Raw genomic sequence first — 12,009 nt, 5'->3', positions numbered from 1 at the left:
TTTATATATTAATAATTATTTAAAATAACACTACAACATATATGTGGACGTCACCACATGTGCTCCCATAGTTTAGTTTAATACCACATATATTTCTGTTTGGTTTGTTTATGTTAATAATGAAAAAGCTCCTCCCATGACACCAAATCAGTTGTTCTTGAAAAAAAAAATCTACAAAAAATGTGTCTACTTCTCGATTCAAACTCAATTAAGTGAAAATGAGTTGGAGAGGAAAAGGATTATGTGGTTTCCACTTGCTCTTAATTGAATAGAAAACACCCTTTCTTTGGTAGAGTTTCTAAACAGTACGAATACTCCCAAATGTCTGTCCTTTCTAAAGCTCTTTGACTGCTTTCCCCATGTGGTCGGCATTCCTATTGAAAAACAAATACGAGTGCTGAGTGCTTCTGGATGGAGCTTACCTCCTCCAGGAGAGCTCAGAGCATTGGGTCGGTTGGGCGGCCCACTGGTGGGGAATTCACCTCAAGGATAATGACGGTTGGCAGGGGTGCTGCCTCGCTTGTGGCTCCCTGCCAAACTACTGTCGGTCAAAGCCCCTTCCGCGGGGGAAGCCATTGTGGTAGATTTGCATTAACCGGCGAGGCCTTGTGAGTACAGTGTGTGTCGTGCTGAGATATAACTCTTTAATCCGTCATCATTCACTTGAACTCCTTTCAGCGCTGCGTTCCGCCGCGGTACCTCCGTGTCATCTCAGGTGCGACACGCATCCACAACAACATTCATTATCCGGGACCACTTCCCTCCCTGAAAGTAAACCGTGTTTGATTTAACAGCCAGAATGAACCGAAGGGCCCCCCATGTAGACTGAGACGGCAACCCCAAAGCTTGGCAGCCATTCAAGGCCTTGAATTCCTCTCTCCTACCAGGATGTCAAGGCCAAGACATAGAGACTGTATTTTCCTTTCTTCTCCTGGATCTTCTTTTCCCTTCCTTTCTTTCTCACGTCTCTGCCCATGGGTTGGTGGGGGCGCTCCGTTCAGACTGATTTAGGGGGCATCCGTGTCGACCGGGAACAATCGGTGAACCGAGGGACAAAGCTGCCCGCTCTACTTGAATTACAAGTGGTTGGTACTCATGGAGAAGAAAGGGTGTTTCAATGCACCCTTCAGGGGGCAGCGTAGAGCCTCACCTATGGAAATGATGAGTACACACACACACACACACACACACACACACACACACACACACACACACACACACACACACACACACACACACACACACACACACACACACACACACACACACACACACACACACAGTACTAAGATACTTCCCTGATAGCCACTGGAGGGCTTTGCAAACAAACATAGAGGTTAATTTTCATACTAATGACCAAATGAGGAACCTAAGCTTTGAACCGGTTTGTGTGTCACAGTTGAAGTAAATTAAGGTTTTATGGTCTGTGAACATTTTGCAGCAGAAAAAAATGGTACCAGCATAGAGGTGTTGGTGGTGGTGTAACTGTTTCAAAAATGTCCACAAGGAATTATGAGATGCAGACAATTCCACAAAAACACATTGTGGCGAGGTTGTCCAACAAGAGACGCGGGAGGAGCGAGTCTCGAGTCCTCTCATGAGGGAGCTCGGAGGTGTATAAGGACAAGCGACACCAGTAAAGGACAAACGAGGACCAGGCCTGGATTTACGTTGTGTTTTATTTATGTTTTATTATGGGTGTGCGTGGCAGCCTCTGTTTTCGTTTGTTTATTTATTTTGGATTGAAGTCTTTTAAATGTTTGCCGGTTCTCACCTCCTTCTTCCCATATCTGCTAACTACATAGACACATTTTTAACATTATCACTCATTTAACTATAAATGTCCCAAAGTATTTATATGCAGGTTTGTACATGCCTGTACAATAATTAGTGCAATTTTTTGAATTATATACACTCACCTAATGGATTGGACCTACTAATACTGTGTTTGACCCCCTTTCGCCTTCAGAACTGCCTTAATTCTACGTGGCATTGATTCAACAAAGTGCTGAAAGCATTCTTTAGAAATGTTGGCCCATATTGTTGGATAGCATCTTGCAGTTGATGCAGACACAGTGAACCTATTGCCATGTTCAATAAACCAATTTGAAATGATTCAAGCTTTGTGACATGGTGCATTTTCCTGTTGGAAGTAGCCATCAGAGGATGGGTACATGGTGGTCATAAAGGGATGGACATGGTCAGAGACAATGCTCAGGTAGGCTGTGGCATTTAAACAATGCCCAGTTGGCACTAAGGAGCCTAAAGTGTGCCAAGAAAACTTCCCCCACACCATTACACCACCACCAGCAGCCTGCACAGTGGTAACAAGGCATGATGGATCCATGTTCTCATTTTGTTTACGCCAAATTATGGCTCTACCATCTGAATGTCTAAACAGAAAAATCGAGCAAAGTGTAGCCTCTTTTTCCTGTTTGTAGTGGAGATGAGTGGTACCCGGTGGGGTCTTCTGCTGTTGTAGCCCATCCACCTAAAGGTTGAGCTTGTTGTGGCTTCACAAATGCGTTGCTGCATACCTCGGTTGTAACGAGTGGTTATTTCAGTCAAAGTTGCTCTTCTATCAGCTTGAATCAGTCTGCCTTTATCTCCTCTGACCTCTAGCATCAACAAGGCATTTTCACCCACAGGACTGCCGCATACTGGATGTTTTTCCCTTTTTACACCATTCTTTGTAAACCCTAGAAATGGTTGTGCGTGAAAATCCCAGTAACTGAGCAGATTGTGAAATACTCAGACCGGCCCATCTGGCACCAACAACCATGCCACGCTCAAAATTGCTTAAATCACCTTTCTTTCCCATTCTGACATTCAGTTTGGAGATTGTCTTGCCCAGGACCACACCCCTAAATACATTGTAGCAACTGCCATGTGATTGGTTGATTATACAATTGCAGTAATGAGAAATTGAACAGGTGTTCCTAGGAGTGTATATACTATTTTTAGTTTTTACCTTGCTTAATTTTGACAATAATACAGCTTGGTTGGTAATGATACACAATATTATAATATGCTGACAAGTGATATTTATTATATATATATTTTACATCACATCTAAAACTGGAATACAGTCCATTATCACACAATAATGATGTAGTTTATCTCACCCTTTAATTAGAGTTTTAAAAATATGTTAATGTTATATATTTAAAATAATTTATATTATTGTATTATACTATTAATTTATATTAGATATTTTAATGTGAACATTACATTTAAATTATATTACAAAACATTTCCTATTTTAAAATTGAAAGTTTTGGCCTGGGAAAGGTAAGTCAATAAAATATATAAATATTCATCAAAAAAGACATTTAAGTTAAGTTTTAATATGACCACAATATAACAGTTTTAATAAATAAGTTTTAATTTAATAAAGTCAGTGAAGTTGAAGAAACACCTTTATGTAGTTATGCAATGAATTATTGCAGATCTGTTTTATGAGACATGTTTTTGAGTCTGTAAGCTATATGCAAATAAACTTTGTAATTATAAATTAATGAAATGTTCAATAATGCAGCAATAATAAATTATTGTTTTAGTATCACTGATATATATTTTTATTTTATTTTATTATTTTTGTGTTATTTTACTTTTCGATGTTTTAGTAAGTATACGTTTTCTATATTTAATGTCAGTTTATGTTTATGTTATTTCAAGTGTTAATGGTTTTAGGTTTATAAGTCATTTGCAATCTTTTATTGTTGCCTTTTAGCTTTTATCATTAACAATAAGCATGGTTTGAACTTCAAATTTGTTATAATACTGATGATGTGCACAAAGTGATAGAATATTCAGTACATTGCTTGTATAATTATCTTTAATTAAAAATGTTTGACCTCAGGGTCAATAGTGTAAGCTCCATTTTCAACCTGCTATTACAAACAAAAGATTGGCCTTCATCTCTTTTAATTAGGGCCTTGGCATTGCAAGAATCTAGCCCACGCACTCTGGTGAAGATGAATATGTTCAGAGTGTGTGTGTGTGTGTGTGTGTGGGGGGGGGGGGGGGGGGGGGCAGGACTCCTTCCTGTTTAGACCCTACACTCTTAAAATTCCCCAATGAGAACAACATTTTAGTTTTTTTTAGCTTTTAGTATGTATATGTTACCCTTAAGGTTATCTATAATGTGCTCCAAAACAAACTTTGCATTTTGAAGATGTAAGCATTCAAAATTTACACAGTCTCTCACTTCCACCAGAAAAACGATTTTGATGACATCACTCTGCACTTTAGCTTCTCATCACATTTTCTGTTCAATCAAATGCTCTACATAATCAATATGGTGGTGAATGGCACATAATGCACTATATAGGGGATAGGGAACAATTCAGACAGTGGAAACATGTTTTCCATTGCGGTGAATGAAATCTGTTATTGTTTCACGTTAGTGTTATGTGAACCTCCACAAAACATATCGTAACTTTTTGAATTCTGTGCAGAAAGCTGTTTTAAAGTGATATGGAGGAGATGAATTGCTCCGCCTTCAAAGCTCACACTCCAATCCTAACCGTCCTGCTCAAAGTCAATCTTGAAACCCAATCGCTGGCATGCAAGGTGCACTAAAATGGACTAAACAGTAAACACTGCATTTATCAGTCATCAGCCTGCACAACTCTCACTAGCTGTCCTCCGTTACACATGCAATGCAAAAGTGGATGTCTATTTATCGTAGCAGAAACACAACAAAATAATGCTTCATGAAAAATAAAGCGAAAAGTAAACGAACGACGAGGAAGCTCAAAAAATGAACCATACAAGAGTAAATACAAACAAGAGTTTGTTGTTTGCCATCAGCACAGCAGCTCCAGGCAAACAACATTCAAAACCAGTGTTACTCGTTACTTATTAACGCAGGTCCTAAAGCTCTTTCCTGATCATAACCCTTCATTTCCCAGTGATATTCTTAAGAGTCTCTCTTTTGTAATGTCTCTCATCCAGCTCTTTCTACAGTCTTTCTTCAAATCCCCCTCTTGCCCATTCTCTCTCCTCCACCGTCATACGCCCCCTAATGCTGATTGGCTACACTTTTGTTGTTGTGTCTGGTTGTGTTTGTCCACCTAACTTTTAAGCAGAGTTTTTCAAAAATCACTTACTACATTTTTAACAGTTCCATATTGAATCCAAATGTGTCATAAGCTGTCCAAATGCGGTTTTATCAAGCTTAACGGCTGCGGCCGATCTGTGTTATTGTTATGGTGTGTTCATGTCCTCCTGGGATGTTCGTATTTACGAGGTGAGAAGTCGAATTTCACAGAAATACAGTAAGATTAACGAACTACACTTCCCATAACCCACTGCCTGGACTCATATTCTGATTACTGCCACCTGTTTGTCATTATCTCATTTATGTTTGCCTATTTAAATCCTGCACACTTCATTGCAAAGTCCTGTTAAGTGTCACACTGCATTTCTGAGTGTTATCCTGGTTCCTTGTGTCCCTGCATTTCTCAGTTTGCCTGTGTCTTGGACTTTGTTTTATGTTTGGACTGTTCCCTTACGAAAGGAAAATATATTTACCAATATCTTTTCTTGAAATATATTTTAATATATGGAATAATATATTGATGGTATTGTAAAATATATTTTATATTCATGCAATATATTGCAAAATATACAAATGATTGCCGCTTTCAATATATTGCAATATATTGGAAAATATAAATATTAAATCCCATATATGTGAATATATTGCATGATATTTTCAAATATATTGCAATATATTTTTGTTTCGTAAGGGTTTGCCTGTGGTTTTCACCTTATAGATTACGGTTATGGATTGCCTTCAATAAAGCCACACTGGATCTTCAACAGTTTGTGACAGATATTAACGAAATGCTATTGGCTATTTTAAAAAGGGGGAGGAGCTGTCTTCCTGTTTATAGCTTGGCCAGAGCCATTGAGCTTGGCAAAGCCACAGTTTCCTCCTAATCTCTAACCATTTATCCTCCATATCGCTTTAAAATCTCACATTCTGTGTAGAATTCAAATGGGTCCTGATATGTTTCATGGTCTGCCAATAAATACTCTATATTTTTAAGAGTGTGGCATACACTGAAAATGGACAGCAGGAATCCAATACAAGGAGAACCAAAAAGTCATTTAGTTTTGATGGTAGAAAATAAATAAATAAAAGATTTAGAAAGTAATGCATGCTGGGAAGCCTGTTTATGAGGTTGACACCTTTTCCTAAAAACCAAAATGTTCTTTATTTTGAGCATTTAGAAACTTTTCGAGATACCCTACAGCTTCTTTGGCCCACAGTTTTAAAAAAAATCTCTGGAGTTATGGACACAGCAGGAACAGCCAGTTTCCTAGCCAAATTTCAGGGTGAAATTCAACTCTGGGTCAGTGAACTAACTGATCACTCATAAACTCTGGCTTCAACATGAATTGGCTGAAATTATTTGTCTTTCATGAAATTTTATTTCATGGTTTGCTAAATACGAACCATTCAAAACGGATCAGCTCAACCACTATTTTATGGATTTCTAATACCTGTTAGCTGAAGATATAGAACCGTGAGATTCAGACCTTTCTGACGATATGTTTTGTCCAGATTAGAAAATGTTTTTATTATAAAGTAGTTAAATGTTGTAATATGAAACATGATGACGCCACTATAGGGGAGAACCCCGCTAAAAGCATTTTGAGCACCATTTCTATGGTAACGCAAGGTCCGATTTCAACATTTCAAAATCCGTTTTCACAGAATGAATCTTGAGTTCGTAAGCTTTCGAATGATATATGATTTGTCAACATTAGATCAGGATAAATATAGGATATAATTGTTGAAAACAAAATGAAACAAATGAACTAAAGTCCTTTTTGCTTATTCATTCGTGGTTGAATTGATCATCAAAGGTCTGCAGCAAAGACATTGGTTGATGAAGTTAAACATTGCAGGTTTGCGGTTCACTGTTTTTATTAAATTCGAGGAATACTAAATCTTTTTTTGTGCAAGTGAGATGAGTGCTCACATTTAGTCTTAGAACAAAAATAACCATCATTTTTACACATCGCACACAACTCACAATTTCTCTCAAAATGGGGACAGGAGAGCTGTCAGTCAACAACTGGAAAAAAACAAAGTAGCCTAACTTATTACTTAGTAACGCGTTACTTTTACTTAAAGGGTTACTTCAGCGATTAGCATATGGCTCTGTATCAGTAGAAACCCTGGAGTATATTCAAATGATTGTGCTTTCTCCCCTCATATCCCCCTGAGACAAGAGATTTATGCATTTTATTTCTGGAACAATTCCTCCTATGATGCAAATTGATGATATTTGCATCATAGGAGGAATGTTTGGCCAAAGGCTAAAGGCTACAGCCAGCAGAGGGAGCCATTTCTGCATGTTTTGAACCCACGCATGGGGGATGGGAGATCACACTCAGAGTACTCAGCTCAGCTGCAGGCACTCATTTAAACGGAGCTATGGTGAGTAGGGCTGCACGTTTTCAAGTTTTTCATTAACCGTTAACCGAGGCCCTTAGCGGTTAATACTCGGTTAACCATAGTGTGCGTCGGGGTTATTTTTAGCTTATTAATTTGACGACCGCCATCTCCGTAGTGAACGCGCCTATATAGAGAAATGCACATCATGGATTACATAATCAGAGAGTAGCCTATTTCTTTTCGTTTTAAATTGTTAAAAGACATTTCAAGTTTCTTAAGATCTATTTCATGTCTGCGAGGCGTACGCTGAGTTTCGTTAAATTAGGATGAGATGCGCTCCAGTTCACGAGCAATGCGAGTGGCCGCGAGGGCGCCTGCATGATTAGAGCATGTAACGTTAGTAAAATATGCAGCAGAGAATGATTCACACAGACACAGCGTTTGACTCGCGCGGCTGATGAGCCTCTCCCGGCAGAGAGTTCAAGCATCTGTGGACTCGTCCCTTCAGCTCTGGCCATCTTGCTTTCAGTCCGCGTGTTATGTTCTGACGTTTTTCTGGTCAAAGAGAGACCTCTTGTGGTAATTTCTAACCTAGCATGTTGTTTACATTTACAAGCAGTCTCGCGTCAGTTCAATGTCTCTCGGTGAAGGGCGATCTCATGTTTTTCACTCTTGATTTATTTTGGCCAGAAAACACGTTTGCCTGTAAGTACGAAGTCATATAGTTATCTCATCATCTAGCACTGAGAATAATAGTAATGAGATCCTTTGTTAATTAAGTTTAGTTCCTTTAAAATGTGTATTTTGATCGCATATGCTAAATGTTAGCTTCGTAATGTAAATTCCCATAGAAGTTAGCATTAAGTTGGCATATTTATTTGTATATGTTTTTCAGATTCAATTTCAATATTTTTCATAAACAACTTCTGTATTTGAATGGAATACTGAAACGTATTGTTCTTTGCAGTTTTACAGTGCTTCCTGAGTAAAGTTTGGAAAGGATAAACGAGCTTCATTCTTTGTCTTGGGGAAACTGTTAACTATCTGCCGAGCTGATGTAAAAGGCTAGACTGCACCATACACACACAGAAGCGGGGGCAGAACAGTAAAAAGGCATAACTCTTCTAACGGCCAGCGTTTTGTCGATCTGTAAGTAGAAAATCACTCAAAGCAATCATCATGACTCACAGAATAGAAGAAGAAGATTTGGATGGATTAGAAACCAGATCACAAATATCTAACTGCTCAAGAACCAGCAGACAATCTAACTGCTCAAGAACCAGCAGACAATCTGTGGCTAATTCTATGGCATTGAAAGCACGGGCTAAAGCAGAAGCCGCACGTGCTGAGCTTGCATTTGCTAGGAAAGAGGCAGAGCTAATAAAACAACAAGCCATTCTAAACGCTAGTTTGTATGAACTGAAATTAGAACGGGCGGCGGCTGCTGCTAACGCTGAAGCCGAAAGCCTTGAAGCAGCTGCTGAGGAGGAATATGAACTGTTAAATCCACTTCAGCAAATAGAAAAAAACACAATGCCTCTAACTCCAGTCGAAATTCATTGTGGAAATGCTGCAATGCAGATTCCTATCATACATCCAGGTCACCAACCTTATCAGAGTACACAAGCAGCCAATACAGTAAATTTAGTTGCAGTTTCACAATCAGATACAAGACCACAGGCGACTTCACCAGTGCGCCAGCTTTTCATGGACAGCAGTGAAGTGGACAACCAGGTCAACGCGTCACCAAGTAAAATCAGTGAACACAAGTTTCTTGAGCAAACTCAACATCACTCGTACAAAAGAGAACCAATCTGGACACCAAATCAGATATCCAGCACTGCACAGAGACAACCATACAGTGAGCTCTCCCACAATGTGAAACAAACCAGTGACGATTTCAAGCCTCCCCAGTTTTACTACACACAGCCACTCCCTACGTACAACACAAGCCCACCCAGTGCTGCAACAGACCTAGGGAAGTACCTGATGCGACGAGAGCTAGTGAGCTCTGGCCTACTGAAGTTCGACGATAAGCCGGAGAATTACTGGGCCTGGAAGACATCTTTTATCAGCTCTACTAATGACCTGAAACTCTCTGCTAGAGAGGAACTTGATTTGCTGTGCAAATGGCTCGGGCCCTCGTCATCTGAGCAAGCTAGAAGGATCAGAGCGGTACACATTCACAATGCACCCACAGGCCTCAGGATGTTATGGCAAAGACTGGAGGATGTTTATGGCTCACCTGAGGTGATTGAAAATGCTCTTCTAAGAAAAGTTGAGGAATTTCCTAAGATCTCAATCAAAGAAAACCACAAGTTAAGAGAATTGGGAGATATTCTCATGGAACTTGAAGCAGCCCGAGCAGATGGATACTTACCTGGTCTCTCATATCTCAACACCTCCCGTGGAGTAAGCCCAATAGTCCAGAAACTCCCTCCCAGCCTACAAGAGAGGTGGATTACTGTAGGATCACGTTACAAAGATCAACACAGGGTAACATATCCTCCCTTTGGAGTCTTTGTCAACTTTGTTTGTGAACAGGCAAAAATACTCAACGATCCTAGCTTTGCCTACATTACAGGAGCATGGTGTGCATCAAAGACAGAAAAGAGTGTTTATCAGCCAACCAGTCATCACGTGAGAACATCAGTTGCTGTGAGGAGGACTGAAATCTCAACAAGTGGCAGCGACAGAGATACTACAACAATAGTTAAGAAACAAGAGGATCCTGACAAACAGTGCCCACTACATAACAAGCCTCATCCATTGAGAAAATGTCGTGGCTTCAGAAACAAAACTCTTGAGGAAAGGAAAGCATATCTGAAAGAAAAACGCATCTGTTTCAAGTGCTGTGCTTCATCCACTCATGTTGCTAAAGATTGTAACAGGCCTCTGCTGTGCCAGGAGTGCAACAGTGACAAACACCTGTCAGCGCTACATCCAGGGCCCGCCCCATGGAAAACTGATGTACATGTGAGTACTGTGGATCACAGCGGGGAGCAGCAGCCGCAGGAGGCCATTCCGTCCGTGACGTCCAAATGCACAGAAATCTGTGGGAGTGTGAACACGTCAAAATCCTGTTCCAAAATATGTCTTGCCTTAGTGTATCCTGTTGGCCAAAGAGACAAAGCCATGAAGACCTACATTGTTCTTGACGAACAGAGTAATAAGTCCCTTGGAAGAACAGAATTCTTTGAACATTTTGGAATTCAAGGCACAGGGTCGAGGTACACTCTAAAGACATGCTCAGGAGTAGTGGATACAGCAGGGCGACGTGCCAGCAACTTCATAGTGGAATCAGTAGACGGTAACATCCACATTCCCTTGCCTACTCTTATTGAGTGTGACATGCTGCCAGATGACAGGTCCGAAATACCATCACCAGAGGTAGCCAGACATCATCCGCACCTCAAACACTTGGCAGACAAAATCCCAGTCCTGGATCCCAACGCGTCCATCCTCCTCCTACTTGGGCGAGACATAATACGGCTGCACAAAGTGCGTGAACAGTGTAATGGGCCACACAATGCACCGTTTGCTCAGCGACTCGACCTTGGATGGGTCATAATCGGAGATGTGTGTCTGGGTAGAACTCATAAAACCACTACTGTCAGCGTCTTCAGAACCAGTGTGCTGACAAGCGGACGCCACTCCATCCTTTACCCATGCACCAGCAACTTAATGGTCAGAGAGAAGATTGACAGCGCTGTACAACCCCACACCTTTCCATGTGTGTCTCATGCAGCCAATAAAGCAGATAGCATGAGCAGAGACGTGTTTCAAAGAACACGGCACGACGATCAGCTTGGGCTGTCCATCGAAGATCAGTTGTTCCTTAACCTCATGGATAAGGAAGTCTACATAGACGAAGCAAACTGCTGGGTAGCACCGCTGCCATTTAAGCCAAACAGGCCGCGTCTGCCCAACAACAGACAACATGCTGTCAATCGTCTCGCCTCCCTCCGTCGCATGCTGGAAAAGAAACATGGAATGAAAGAACACTTCTTCAACTTCATGCAAGCAATGTTTGATGCTGATCAAGCGGAGCTTGCCCCAGCACTGAGGCCACAACAAGAATGCTGGTACCTACCATTATTCGGTGTTTATCACCCACAGAAAAAAGACCAGATACGTGTAGTGTTTGATTCCAGTGCGAAGCACGAAGGCACCTCCCTTAATGACGTTCTTCTCAGTGGACCTGACATGAACAACACCCTACTGGGGGTCCTCATGCGTTTCCGCAGAGAGCCTGTAGCAGTAACTGCAGATGTCCAGCAGATGTTCTACTGCTTCATTGTCCATGAAGATCATCGTGATTTTCTCCGATTTTTGTGGTTCAAAGACAATGACCCAAACAAACACATCACTGAGTATCGCATGAAAGTGCACGTTTTTGGCAATTCTCCTTCCCCTGCAGTAGCCATCTACGGCCTGAGAAGAGCAGCCTTGCATGGAGTAAAGGAACAGGACAGTGATGCTACACAGTTCATCATGAGAAATTTCTACGTTGATGATGGGCTCTCCTCATTCCCCACAGACGAAAAGGCCATTGCTGTACTGAAAAACACAAAAGAGATATTAGCAGAGTC

The sequence above is a fragment of the Pseudorasbora parva genome, chromosome 25 (genome assembly GCF_024679245.1).
Source record: "Pseudorasbora parva isolate DD20220531a chromosome 25, ASM2467924v1, whole genome shotgun sequence".
Lineage (NCBI taxonomy): Eukaryota > Metazoa > Chordata > Actinopteri > Cypriniformes > Gobionidae > Pseudorasbora > Pseudorasbora parva.
The sequence above is the reverse complement of the archived record's forward strand: the minus strand, read 5'-3'. Positions refer to the sequence as shown.